The following is a 14,846-nucleotide window of genomic DNA, read 5'->3' as shown; positions in this document are numbered from 1 at the left end:
GTCATTTACAGGCCTGCAATGATTTTGAATATCAACTGACCATTAGCGCTGGGATTAAAGCTGCTGTTGTGTGAAACGGCCACAAGGTGGCAGCAGTTCTCCCTTACCAATTCTGGTTACTAGGGCAACAGAGCCTCAATGGAAGTCGTGTTCTAGATTGGAATTTCGAATGGAATGTGCCAGGAGAAAACCCCTCAAGTTTGTCTTCCTACTTCTTGTTCGTGTTTTTAATTTAATTTTTATTTTTTATTACAGCAAGTTTGATTACAATGTTTGGCTTGTTGTAGGTGTGGAAGATGTGGTTCTTTTACACATATACAGATGTCGGTTTTTCCTGGGATCCTTTTCCCATGTACCTTATGACAGAATGTTGAGTAGTCTTTTGGTATTCCGTAGGTCTTTGGTGATTATATATGTCACCTGTGTTTGTATAAGTCTGTTAACACCGACATCGTAATGAAACCAATCCTCACACCTTTCCATTGGTGAACCATAAGTTTGTTTAATGAATCTCTGATTGCCCTTCTCGGTGGAAATATCTGCCCTGGTATCCATTTTTAGGTAACACCTATAAGTGATATGATATGATATGTGTCTTTCACTTTCTGACTTACTACATGTCACGTGATTACCTCTAGACTCATCTACGGTGGTGCAAATGGCATTGTGTCCTTTTTTTCCTTGCCTTCTATTCTGACTTAGCGAGGTCCCTTTTCAACAATGTGCTTCCATTCGGTTTGTGGATTAGCTGACGTGTGCAGCCTTATCCTGCCGGCCGGCCCTCCTCAGGTGTGCCTGGTTGAGGTCAATATAAACAGCGCTCCATGCAGCAATAGCCCCTGAAGCTGTGCCTGCCTCCATATTCTCTGCCCCGTGAGCAGTCTCGGGGCTGTGCTGGTGGGAGGGAGTGAGGGGCCACAGCTTTGTTGGTGGCCCGGTGTGAGTGGGGTTCTGCTGGCTTTTCTGAAGGAGTTTCCAGGCTGCCTCCTGAAAGGAGGAGGATGTGTCACCCATACCTTCCGTTGGAATTTCTCTCCGGACAGAAGTGAGGAAGGAAAAAAGCAGTGGGGGCCGGGACAAGTGGGGTATCTCAGGCAGTACAATGGAAAGCTTCCGGAAGAGCGCCCGGGGCCAGGACCACCCTGGCTGGCCTGCAGGCACCAAGTTGGCCTGCGTGCTGTCGCTGGTGTGGCTCCAAGGCCCTTTCTCTAGTCTTTCAAGCCCTTGTACATATTCAGGTGTTTTACCTGGGATGGGTGGGAACAGTTCAGCAACAGCTGGCCTGGGGCTCAGCTCACCTTTGTTCAGAGATGCCTCGGCTCGGTTCCCCCGCTTTGCAGTGAGGAAGCTCCTTGTGTGGGGTGTGGGTTGCTGGCTGTATGGGAGATGATTCCCCACCTCTGAACAATTTCAATATTGTTTACCGTTGGAGCAAGTGCCCTGATAGTGTTTTTCTGTGTATAACTGGTCGGTTCTGGTTTTTCTTCGTTTATGGTTCAAGTTAGCTTTTATTCCTCTTTTATGTATTTATAGATATAAGCATGGAAATAATTCATTCCAATAAATACATCTGTGTGAAGGGAAGAACTTTTTTCTGTTTTATTTTTAAATTTTGTTTTTTATAATTTTGAAATTTAATTTTATTTACTTTTTTATACAGCTGGTTATTATTAGTTATGTGTTTTATGCATATACATGTATACAGGTCAATCTCAAACTCCCAACTCATCCCACCACCACCGCCCCATGGCTTCCCACACTTGGTGTCCATACGTTTGTTCTCTACCTCTGTGTTTCTATTTCTTCCCTGCAAACCAGTTCATCTGTAACATTTTTTAGGTTCCACATATATGCATTAATATACAATATTTGTTTTCCCCTTTCTGACTTACTTCATTCTGTATGACAGTCTCTAGATCCATCGATGTCTCTACAAATGACCCAGATTCATTCCATTTTATGGCCGAGTAATATTCCATTTTATATATGTACCCCATCTTTATCCATTCATCTGTCTTTGGGCGTTTAGGTTGCTTCCATTACCTGGCTATTGTAAATAGTGCTGCAATGAACATTGTGGTGAATGTGCCTTTTTGATTTATGGTTTTCTTTGGGTATATGCCCAGAAGTGGAATTGCTGGATCAGATGGTAATTCTATTTCTAGATTTTTTAAGGAAACTCCCTAGTGTTCTGCATAGTGACTCTATCAATTTACATTCCCACCAATAGTGGAAGAGGGCTCCTTTTGTCCACACCCTCCCCAGAATTAGTTGTTTGTAGATTTTCTGATGATGCCGATTCTAACAGGTGTGAGGTGATACCTCATTGTAGTTTTGATTTGCATTTCTCTAATAATTAGTGCTCTTGAGCAGCTTCTCATGTGCCTCTTGGCCATCTCTGTGTCTTCTTTGAAGAAACGTCTCTTGATATCTTCTGCCCATTTCTTTATTGGGAGTGTCGTGGGATGGTCAGGCTGTGTGCTGACGCACGTGTCAGTGCCATCGTAAGGGCCAGGAGTAGGGTACAGCATAGGGTAACGTGTAGGGCTGGTAGTGGGTTTCCGTTCCGGGCTAGGGTTAGGGTTAGGGAACGGCAAGTTTTAGGGAACACGTGAGCATAGGGACACGTGGGAGGGGCAGGCTACGTGCTGACAAACGTGTCAGTGCAGCGTACGGGTCAGGAGTAAAGTATGGTTTAGGGCTGGTTGTGGGTTTCCATTCCGCGCTAGGGTTAGGGTTAGGGAACGGCAAGGCTTAGGGCACAGCTGAGGGTACAGAAACGTGGGAGGGTCAGGCTATGTGCTGACGCACGGTTCAGTGCCAATGTACGGGCCAGGATTAGGGTACGGAGTAGGGTAATGTGTAGGGCTGTTGGTGGGTTTCTGTTCCGGGTTAAGGTTAGGGAATGGCAAGGCTTATGGCACAGGTAAGGGTACGGAAACGAGGGAGAGGCACGCTACGTGCTGACACACGGGTCAGTGCCAGCGTACCCGCCAGAATTAGGGTACGGCGTAGGGTAAGGTGTGGGGCTGGTGGTGGGTTTCTGTTCCAGGGTAGGGTTAGGGTTAGGGATCGGGAAGGCTTAGGGCACAGGTGAGGGTATGGAAACATGGGAGTGGCAGGCTACGTGCTTACACAAGGGTCAGTTCCAGTGTACGGCCCAGGAGTTGGGTACAGCATAGGGTAAGGTGTAGGGCTGGTGGTGGGTTTCCATTCCCGGCTAGGGTTAGGGTTAGGGAATGGCAAGGCTTAGGGCACAGGTGAGGGTACAGAAACGTGGGAGGGTCAGGCTACGTGCTGACGCAAGTGTCAGTGCCAGCGTACGGCCCAGGAATAGGGTATGGCGTAGGGTAAAGTGTAGGGTTAGGGTTAGGGAACGGCAAGGCTTAGGGCACAGGAGAGGGTACGGAAACGTGGGAGGGTCAGGCTACATGCTGAAGCATGGGTCAGTGCCAGGGTGTGGACCAGGAGTAGGGTACGGCGTAGGGTAAGGTGTAAGACTGGTGGTGGGTGTCCATTCCGGGGTTTGATTAGGGTTAGGGAACGTCAAGTTTTAGGGCACAGGTGAGGGTACGGAAACGTGGGAGGGTCAGGCTACCTGCTGACGCATGGGTCAGTGCCAGTGTATGGGCCAGGAGTAGGGTACGGCGTAGGGTAAGGTGTAGGGCTGGTGGTGGGTTTCCGTTCTGGGCTAGGGTTAGGGTTAGGGAACGGCAAGGCTAAGGGCACAGGTGAGGGTACGGAAACTTGGGAGAGGCAGGCTACGTGCTGATGCACGGGTCAGTGCCAGCATACAGGCAAGGAGAAGGGTACGGCATAGGGTATGGTGTAGGGCTGGTGGTGCGTTTCAGTTCAGGGCTAGGGTTAGGGTTAGTGAACGGCAAGGCTTAGGGCACAGGAGAGGTTACAGAAACGTGTTAGGTTCATGGTGCATGTTGATTCATGGAATACTGTCATGGTACGCATTAGGATTAGGGTACGGCGTAGAGTAAGGTGTACGGATGGCGGTAGGTTTACATTCCGGTGTAGGGTTAGGGATAGCGAATTGCAAGGTATAGGGCACAGGTGATGGTACGGAAATGTGTTAGGTTCAGGGTACGTGTTGACTCACGGGTTAGTGTGAGCGTACGCATGAGGATTAGGGTACCGCATAGAGTAAGGTGTAGGGTTGGTGGTAGGTTTCCGTTCCAGTCTAGGGTTATGTTTAGGGACTGGCAAAGTTTAGGGCACAGGTGAGGGTACGAAACGTGTTAGGGTCAGGGTACGTGTTGATGCACAGGTTAGTGTCAGCATACGAATTAGGATTAGGGTATGGCGTAAGGTAAGGTGTAGGGTTGGTGGTAGTTTTCCGTTCCGGGCTAGGGTTAAGGTAAGGGAACGGCAAGGTTTATGGCAGAGGTGAGGGTACGGAAACGTGTTAGGGTCAGGGTACGTGTTGACGTATGGATTAGGATTAGGGTACGGCTTAGGGTAAGGTGTAGGGCTGATGGTAGGTTTCTGTTCCGGGCTAAGGTTAAGGATAGGCAACGGCAAGGTTTGGGGCACAGCTGAGGGTACGGAAACGTGTTAGTGTCAGGGTACATGTTGACTCACCGGTTAGTGCCAGCGTACGGATTAGGATTAGTGTACCGCGTAGATAAGGTGCACGGTTGGTGGTAGGTTTCCGTTCCAGGCTATGGTTAGGGTTAGGGAAAGTCAAGGTTTCTATTTGTAGGTTTTTTAAGGAAACTCCATACTGTTCTCCATAGTGACTGTATCAATTTACATTCCCAACAATAGTGGAAGAGGGCTCCTTTTGTCCACACCCTCCCCAGAATTTGTTGTCTGTAGATTTTCTGATGATGCCGATTCTAACAGGTGTGAGGTGATACCTCATTGTAGTTTTGATTTGCATTTCTCTAATAATTAGTGCTCTTGAGCAGCTTTTCATGTGCGTCTTAGCCATCTCTGTGTCTTCTTTGAAGAAACGTCTCTTTAGATATTCTGCCCATGTTTGTATTGGGTTGTTTGCTTTTTTAATATTAAGCTGCATGAGCTGTTTATATATATTGGAGATTAAACCTTTCTCCATTGATTCGTTTGCAACTATTTTCGCCCCTTCTGAGGGATGCCTTTTTCCATTCCCGTGTTTTTAACCAAAAAAGAAAGAAAGAAAAAGAAGCAGAACACTAATGTGCATAAAATATGCCTTTTGAAACGGTCGTTTTGAAATATGGACGTCCTTTAAATTTTTTGGTCGATATGTGTCCCCAGGATTTGTTTTCAGGGCAGGTGTCATTTACAGGCCTGCAATGATTTTGAATATCAACTGACCATTAGCACTGGGATTAAAGCTGCTGTTGTGTGAAACGGCCACTAGGTGGCAGCTGTTCTCCCTTAACACATCTGGTTACTAGGGCAACAGAGCCTCAATGGACGTCGTGTTCTACATTGGAATTTAGAATGGAATGTGCCAGGAGAAAGCCCCTCAAGTTTGACTCCCTACTTCTTGTTCGTATTTTTAATTTAATTTTTTTTTATTATAGCAAGTTTGATTACAATGTTTGGCTTGTTGTAGGTGTGGAAGATGTGGTTCTTTTACACATATACAGATGTCTGTACTTCCTGGGATCCTTTTCCCATGTACGTTATGACAGAATGTTGAGTAGTCTTCTCTTGGTATTCCGTAGGTCTTTGGTGATTATATATGTCACCTCTGTTTGTATATGTCTGTTAACCCCGATATCGTAATGAAACCAATCCTCACACCTTTCCATTGGTGAACCATAAGTTTGTTTAATGAATCTATGATTGCACTTCTCAGTGGAAATGACTGCCCTGGTTTCTATTTTAGGTAACACCTATAAGTGATATGAAATGATATGTGTCTTTCACTTTCTGACTTACTGCAAGTCACGTGATTACCTCTAGACTCATCTATGGTGGTGCAAATGGCATTGTGTTCTTTTTTTCCTTGGCTTCTCTTCTGCCTTAGCGAGGTCCGTTTTCAACAATGTGATTGCCTGAGTGTTGTGGATTAGCTGACCTGGGCAGCCTTACCGTGCCGGCCGGCCCTCCCCAGGTCTGCCTGGTTGAGGTCAATATAAACAGCGCTCCAGGCAGCAATAGCCCCTGAAGCTGTGCCTGACTCCATATTCTCTGCCCCGTGAGCAGTCTCGGGGCTCTGCTGGTGGGAGCGTGTGAGGGGCCACGGCTTTGTGGGTGGCCCGGTGTGTGTGGGGCTCTGCTGTACTTTGTGCAGGAGTTGCCAGGCTGCCACCTGTAAAGAAGAGGATGTGTCACCCATAAGTTCCACTGGAATTTCTCTCCCGGCTGAGGTAAGGAAGGAAAAAAAGGGGTGGGGTCCGGGACAGGAGGGGTATCTCAGGGAGGGAAATGGAAAGCTTCCAGAAGAGCGCCCGGGGTCAGGACCATCCTGCCTCGCCTGCAGGCACCAAGTTGGCCTGTGTGCTGTTGCTGGTGTGGCTCCACGGCCCTTCCTCTAGGATTTCATGCCCTTGTACATATTCAGGTGTTTTACCAGGGAAGGGTGGGAACAGTTCAGCTGCAGCTGGCCTGGGGCTCAGCTCACCTTTATTCAGAGATGCCTTGGCACGGTCCCCCAGCTTTGCAATGAGGACGCTCCTTGCAGGTGGGGTGGGTTGCTGGCTGTATGGGAGATGATTCCCCACCTCTGACCAATTTCAGAATTGTTTACCGCTGGAGCAAGTTCCCTGATAGGGCTTTCCTCTGTATAACTGGTGGGTTCAGGTTTTTTTTCGTTTATGGTTCAAGTTAGATTTTATACCTCTTTTATGTATTTATAGATATAAGCATGGAAATAATACATTCCTATAAATACATCTGTGTGAAGGGAAGAAATTTTTTCTCTTTTATTTTTAAATTTTATTTTTTAAAATTTTGAAATTTAGTTTTATATTTTTATACAGCGGGTTATTATTAGTTATGTATTATATGCATATGCATTTATGCAGGCCAATCCCAATCTCCCAACTCATCCCACCTCTACCACCCCATGGCTTCCCACACTTGGTGTCCATAAGTTTGTTCTCTACCTGTGTCGCTATTTCTTCCCTGCAAACCAGTTCATCTGTACCACTTTTTATGTTCCACATATATGCATTAATATACAATATTTGGTTTCCTCTTTCTGACTTACTTCATTCTGTATGACAGTCTCTAGATCCATCGATGTCTCTACAAATGACCCAGTTTCATTCCTTTTTATGGCCGAGTAATATTCCATTTTATATATGTACCACTTCTTTACCCATTCATCTGTTTGTGGGTATTTAGTTTGCTCCCTTACCTGGCTATTGTAAATAGTGTTGCAATGAACATTGTGGTGAATGTGCCTTTTTGATTTATGGTTTTCTCTGGGTATATGCCCAGAAGTGCGATTGCTGGATCAGATGGTAATTCTATTTCTAGTTTTTTTAAGGAAACTCCACACTGTTCTCCATAGTGACTGTATCAATTTACATTCCCACCAATAGTGGAAGAGGGCTCCTTTTGTCCACACCCTCCCCAGAATTTGTTGTTTGTAGGTTTTCTGATGATGCCGATTCTAGCATGTGTGAGGTGATACCTCATTGTAGTTTTTTTTTTTTTTTTTTTTTTTGTGTGTGGTACGCGGGCCTCTCACTGTTGTGGCCTCTCCCGTTGCGGAGCACAGGCTCTGGACGCGCAGGCTCAGTGGCCATGGCTCACGGGCCCAGCTGCTCCGCGACATGTGGGATCTTCCCGGACCGGGGCACGAACCCGTGTCCCCTGCATCGGCAGGCGGACTCTCAACCACTGCGCCACCAGGGAAGCCCCCTCATTGTAGTTTTGATTTGCATTTCTCTAATAATTAGTGATGTTGAGCAGCTTTTCATCTGCGTCTTGGCCATGTCTGTGTCTTCTTTGAAGGATCGTCTCATGAGATCTTCTGACAATTTCTGTATTGGGAGGGTGGTTGGAGGGTAAGGCTATGTGCTCACGCACGTGTCAGTGCCAGCATAAGGGCCAGGAGTAGGGTACTGCGTAGGGTAAGGTGTAGGTCTGGTGGTGGTTTCCGTTCCGGGCTAGGTTTAGTGTTTGGGAACGGCAAGGCTTAGGGCCCAGGTGAGGGTACGGAAACGTGGGATGGTCAGGCTACGTTCTTACGCATGGGTCAGTGCCAATGTACGGGCCAGGAATAGGCTACGGCGTAGGCTAATGTGTAGGGCTGTTGGTGGGTTTCCGTTCGGTGCTAGGGTTAGGGTTAGGGAATGACAAGGCTTAGGGCACAGGTGAGGGTACGGAAACGTGGGAGGGTCCGGCTATGTGCTGACGCACGGGTCAGTGCCAGCGTACGGGCCAGGAATAGGGAACGGCGTAGGGTAAGGAGTAGGGCTGGTTGTGAGATACCATTCCGGGCTAGGGTTAGGGTTAGGAAACGGCAAGGCTTAGGGCACAGGTGAACGTAAGGAAACGTGGGAGGGTCAGGCTACGTGCTGACGCACGGGTCAGTGCCAGCGTACGGGCCAGGAGTAGGGTATGGCGTAGGGTAAGGTTTAGGGCTGGTGGTGGGTTTCCGTTCCGGGCTAGGGTTAGGGTGAGGGAACAGCAAGGCTTAGGGCACAGGTGAACGTACGGAAACGTGGGAGTGGCAGGCTATGTGTTGACGCATGGGTCTGTGCCAGCGTACGGGCCAGGATTAGGGTACGTCGTAGCGTAAGGTTTAGGGCTGGTGGTGGGTTTCCGTTCCAGGCTAGGGTTAGGGTTAGGGAACGGCAAGGCTTAGGACACAGGTGAGGGTATGGAAACGTGGGAGAGGCAGGCTACGTGCTGACGCACAGGTCAGTGCCAGCGTAGGGGCCAGGAGTAGGGTCCAGCGTAGGGTAAGGTTTAGGGCTGGTGGTGGGTTTATGTTCCGGGCTAGCGTTAGGGTTAGGGAACGGCAAGGCTTAGGGCACAGGTGAGGGTACGGAAACGTAGGAGTGGCAGGCTACGTGCTGACGCACGGGTCAGTGCCAGCGTACGGGGCACGATTAGGGTACGGCGTAGGTTAAGGTTTAGGGCTGGTGTTGGGTTTCCGTTCCAGGCTAGGTTTAGGGTTAGGGAACGGCAAAGCTTAGGGCACAGAAGATGGTACGGAAAAGAGGGAGGGTCAGGCTATGTGCTGACGCACGGGTCAGTGCCAGCGTATGGGCCAAGTGTAGGGTATGGCGTAGGGTTAGGTGTAGGGTTAGGGTTAGGGAACGGCAAGGCTTAGGGCACAGGTGAGGGTACGGAAACGTGGGAGGGTCAGGTTACGTGATGACGCACGGGTCTTTGCCAGCGTATGCGCCAGGATTCGGGTACGGCATTGGGTAAGGTGTAGGGCTGGTTGTGGGTTTCCGTTCCAGGTTAGAGTTAGCGAACGGAAAGGCTTAGTGCACAGGTGAGGGTATGGAAACGTGGCAGAGGCAGGCTATGTGCTGACGCAAGGGTCACTGCCAGCGTACGAGTCAGGAGTAGTCTACGGCGTACGTTAAGGTTTAGGTTTTGTGGTGGGTTTCCGTTCCGGGCTAGGGTTAGGGATAGGGAAAGGCAAGGCTTAGGGCACAGGTGAGGGTACGGAAACGTGGGAGGGTTAGGCTACATGCTGAAGCACGGTTCAATGCCAGGGTATGGACCAGGAGTAGGGTACGGCGTAGGGTAAAGTGTAAGGCTGGTGGTGGGTGTCCATTCCGGGCTAGTGTTAGGGTTAGGGAGCGGCAAGGTTTAGGGCACAGGTGAGGGTACGGAAACGTGGGAGGGTCAGGCTACATGCTGAAGAACGGGTCAGTGCCAGGGTGTGGACCAGGAGTAGGGTACGGCGTTGGGTATGGTTTAAGGGCCGTGGTGGGTGTCCATTCCGGTCTAGGGTTAGGGTTAGGGAACGTTAAGGCTTAGGACACAGGTGAGGGTACGGAAACGTGGGAGACTCAGGATACGTGCTGAAGAATGGGTCAGTGCCAGCGTACGGGCCAGGAGTAGGGTACGGCATAGCGTAATGTGTAGGGCTGGTGGTGGTTTCTGTTCCGGGCTAGGGTTAGAGGTAGGGAACTGCAAGGCTTAGGGCACAGGTGAGGGTACGGAAACGTGGGAGAGGCAGGCTACGGGCTGACACATGGGAGAGTGCCAGCTTACGGGCCAGCAGTAGGCTACGACGTAGGGTAGGGTGTAGGGCTGGTGGTGGGTTTCCGTTCCGGGCTAGGGTTAGAGTTAGGTATCGGCAAGGCTTAGGGAACAGGTGAGGGTAAGGAAAAGTGGGAGGGTTAGGCTACATGCTGACGCACGGATCAGTGCCAGCGTACGGGCCAGGTGTAGGGTACGGCATAGGGTAAGGTTTAGGGCTGGTGGTGGGTTTCCTTTTGGGGTTATGGTTAGGGTTATGGAACGGCAAGGCTTAGGACACAGGTGAGGGTACGGGAACGTGGGAAGGTCAGGCTACGTGCTGACGCACGCATCAGTGCCAGCGTACGGGCCAGGATTAGGCTACGGCGTAGGGTAAGCCGTAGGGCTGGTGGTGGGTTTCTGTTCTGGGCTAGGTTTAGGGTTAGGGAAGGACAAGACTTAGGGCACAGTTGAGGGTACGGAAATGGTGGAGGGTCAGGCTATGTGCTGACGCACGGGTCAGTGCCAGGGTACAGGCCAGGAGTAGGCAACAACGTAGGGTAAGGTGTAGGGCTGGTGGTTGGTTTCCTTTCCGGGCTAGGGTTAGGGTTAGGGAATGTCAAGGCTTAGGGCACAGGTGAGGGTATGGAAACGTGGGAGGGTCATGCTACGTACTGACACACGTGTCAGTGCCAGCGTATGGGCCAGTCGTAGGCTACGGCGTAGGGAAAGGTCTAGGGCTGGTGGTGGGCTTCCTTTCCGGGCTAGGGTTAGGGTTAGGGAACGGCAAGTCTTAGGGCACAGGTGCGGGTATGGAAACGTGGGAGAGTCAGGCTATGTGCTGACGCACGGGTCAGTGCCAGCGTACGGGCCAGGAGTAGTGTACATCGTAGGGTAAGGTGTAGGGCTGGTGGTGGGTTTCCGTTCTGGGCTAGGGTTAGGGTTAGGGAACGGCAAGGTTTAGGGCACACGTGAGGGTATCGAAACGTGTTAGGCTCTGGGTACGTGTTGACGCACGGGTTAGTGTGAACGTACAGATGAGGATTATGGTGCGGCATAGGGTAAAGTGTATGGTTGGTGGTAGGTTTCCGTTTCAGGCTAGGGTTAGTGTTAGGGAACGGCAAGGTTTTGGGCACAGATGAGGGTATGGAAACGTGTTAGTGTCAGGGTACGTGTTGTCATATGGATTAGCATTAGGGTACGGCTTAGGGTAAGGTGTAGGCTTGGTGGTAGGTTTCCATTGTGGTCTAGGGTTAGGGTTAGGGAATGGCAAGGTTTAGGTCACAGGTGAAGGTACGGAAACGTGTTAGGGTCAGGGTAAGTGTTGACGCATGTGTTAGTGTCAGCGTACGGAGTAGGTTTATGGTCCTTGGTAGGTTAAGGTCTAGGGTTGGTGGTAGGTTTCCGTTCCAGGCTAGGGTTAGTGTTATGGAACGGCAAGGTTTAGGGCATAGGTGAGGGTACGGAAATGTGTTAGGGTCAGGGTACGTGTTGACGCTCGGATTATGATTAGGGTATGGCGTAGAGTAACGTGTAGGGTTGGTGGTAGGTTTCCGTTTTGGGCTAGGGTTAGGGTTAGGCAACGGCACGGTTTAGGGCACAGGTGAGGGAACGGAAAAGTGTTAGGGTCAGTGTACGTGTTGACGCACGGGTTAGTGTCAGTGTACGGATTAAGATTAGGGTACGGTGTAGGGTATGCTGTACGGTTTGTGGTAGTTTTCCATTCTGGGCTAGGGTTAGTGTTAGGGTACGGCAAGGTTTAGGGTACAGGTGATGGTACAGAAACGTGTTAGGGTCATGATACATGTTGATACATGGAATAGTGTCATCATACGCATTAGGATTAGGGTACGGCGTAGGGTAAGGTGTACGGAGGGCGGTAGGTTTCCATTCCATTGTAGGGTTAGGGTTAGCGAATTGCAAGGTTTTGGGCACAGGTGATGGTACAGAAATGTGTTAGGTTCAGGGTACGTGTTGACTCACGGGTTAGTGTCAGCATACGCATGAGGATTAGGGTACCGCATAGAGTAAGGTTTAGGGTTGGTGGTACGTTTCCGTTCCAGTCTAGGGTTATGTTTAGGGACCGGCAAAGTTTAGGGCACAGGTGAGGGTACGAAACGTGTTAGGGTCAGGGTATGTGTTGATGCACAGGTTAGTGTCAGCATACGAATTAGGATTAGGGTACGGCGTAAGGTAAGGTGTAGGGTTGGTGGTAGGTTTCCGTTCCGGGCTAGGGTTAGGGTTAGGGAACGGCAAGGTTTATGGCAGAGGTGAGGGTACGGAAACATGTTAGGGTCAGGGTACGTGTTGATGTATGAATTAGGATTAGGGTACAGCTTAGGGTAAGGTGTAGGGCTGATGGTAGGTTTCCATTCCCGGCTAAGGTTAAGGATAGGCAACGACAAGTTTTAGGGCACAGCTGAGGGTATGGAAACGTGTTAGGGTCAGGGTACGTGTTGACTCACTGGTTAGTGCCAGCGTACGGATTAGGATTAGTGTACGGCATAGATAAGGTGTAGGGTTGGTGGTAGGATTCCATTCCGGGCTATGGTTAGGGTTAGGGAAAGTCAAGGTTTCTATTTCTAGTTCTTTTAAGGAAACTCCATACTGTTCTCCATAGTGACTGTATCAATTTACATTCCCACCATAGTGGAAGAGGGCTCCTTTTGTCCACAACCTCCACAGAATTTGTTTGTAGATTTTCTGATGATGCCGATTCTAACAGGTGTGAGGTGATACCTCATTGTAGTTTTGATTTGCATTTCTCTAATAATTAGTGCTCTTGAGCAGCTTTTCATGTGCGTCTTGGCCATCTCTGTGTCTTCTTTGAAGAAACGTCTCTTTAGATCTTCTGCCCATTTTTGTATTGGGTTGTTTGTTTTTTTAATAAGCTGCATGAGCTGTTTATATATATTGGAGATTAAACCTTTGTCCATTGATTCGTTTGCAACTATTTTCGCCCATTCTGAGGGATGCCTTTTTCCATTCCCGTGTTTTTAACCAAAAAAGAAAGAAAGAAAAAGAAGCAGAACACTAATGTGCATAAAATATGCCTTTTGAAACGGTCATTTTGAAATATGGACGTCCTTTAAATTTTTTGGTCGATATGTGACCCCAGGATTTGTTTTCAGGGCAGGTGTCATTTACAGGCCTGCAATGATTTTGAATATCAACTGACCATGAGCGCTGGGATTAAAGCTGCTGTTGTGTGAAACGGCCACAAGGTGGCAGCAGTTCTCCCTTACCAATTCTGGTTACTAGGGCAACAGAGCCTCAATGGAAGTCGTGTTCTACATTGGAATTTAGAATGGAATGTGACAGGAGAAAGCCCCTCAAGTTTGTCTCCCTACTTCTTGTTCGTGTTTTTAATTTAATTTTTTATTTTTTATTACAGCAAGTTTGATTACAATGTTTGGCTTGTTGTAGGTGTGGAAGATGTGGTTCTTTTACACATATAGAGATGTCTGTTTTTCCTGGGATCCTTTTCCCATGTACGTTATGACAGAATGTTGAGTAGTCTTTTGGTATTCCGTAGGTCTTTGGTGATTATATATGCCACCTGTGTTTGTATAAGTCTGTTAACCCCGATATCGTAATGAAACCAATCCTCACACCTTTCCATTGGTGAACCATAAGTTTGTTTAATGAATCTCTGATTGCCCTTCTCGGTGGAAATATATGCCCTGTTATCCATTTTTAGGTAACACCTATAAGTGATATGATATGATATGTGTCTTTCACTTTCTCACTTACTACAAGTCACGTGATTACCTCTAGACTCATCTACGGTGGTGCAAATGGCATTGTGTTCTTTTTTTCCTTGGCTTCTCTTCTGCCTTAGCGAGGTCCATTTTCAACAATGTGATTCCCTGAGTGTTGTGGATTAGCTCACCTGGGCAGCCTTACCCTGCCGCCCGGCCCTCCCCAGGTGTGCCTGGTTGAGGTCAATATAAACAGCGCTCCAGGCAGCAATAGCCCCTGAAGCTGTTCCTGACTCCATATTCTCTGCCCCGTCAGCAGTCTCGGGGCTGTGCTGGTGGCAGGGAATGAGGTGCCACAGATTTGTTGGTGGCCCGGTGTGAGTGGGGTTCTCCTGGCCTTTCTGCTGTAGTTGCCAGGCTGCCTCCTGTAAAGAAGAGGATGTGTCACCCATACCTTCTGCTGGAATTTCTCTCCGGACAGAGGTGAGGAAGGAAAAAAGCAGTGGGGGCCGGGACAGGTGGGGTATCTCAGGCAGGACAATGGAAAGTTTCCGGAAGAGCGCCCGGGGCCAGGACCACCCTGGCTGGCCTGCAGGCACCAAGTTGGCCTGCGTGCTGTCGCTCTTGTGGCTCCATGGCCCTTCCTCTAGTCTTCCAAGCCCTTGTACATATTCAGTTGTTTTACCTGGGAAGGGTGGGAACTGTTCAGCAACAGCTGGCCTGCGGCTCAGCTCACCTTTTTTTAGAGATGCCTCGGCTCGGTCCCCCAGCTTTGCAATGAGGACGCTCCTTGTGTGGGGTGTGGGTTGCTGGCTGTATGGGGATGATTCCCCACCTCTGACGAATTTCAGAACTGTTTGCCGCTGGAGCAAGTGCCCTGATAGGGTTTTCCTCTGTAAAACTGGTGGGTTCAGGTTTTTATTCTTTTATGGTTCAAGTTAGATTTTATTCCTCTTTTATATATTTATAGATATAAGCATGGAAATAATTCATTCCTATAAATACATCTGTGTGAAGGGAAGAACTTTTTTCTGTTTTATA

The sequence above is a fragment of the Mesoplodon bidens genome (assembly GCF_964165515.1).
Source record: "Mesoplodon bidens genome assembly, contig: HAP1_SCAFFOLD_69, whole genome shotgun sequence".
Classification (NCBI taxonomy): domain Eukaryota; kingdom Metazoa; phylum Chordata; class Mammalia; order Artiodactyla; family Ziphiidae; genus Mesoplodon; species Mesoplodon bidens.
The sequence above is the reverse complement of the archived record's forward strand: the minus strand, read 5'-3'. Positions refer to the sequence as shown.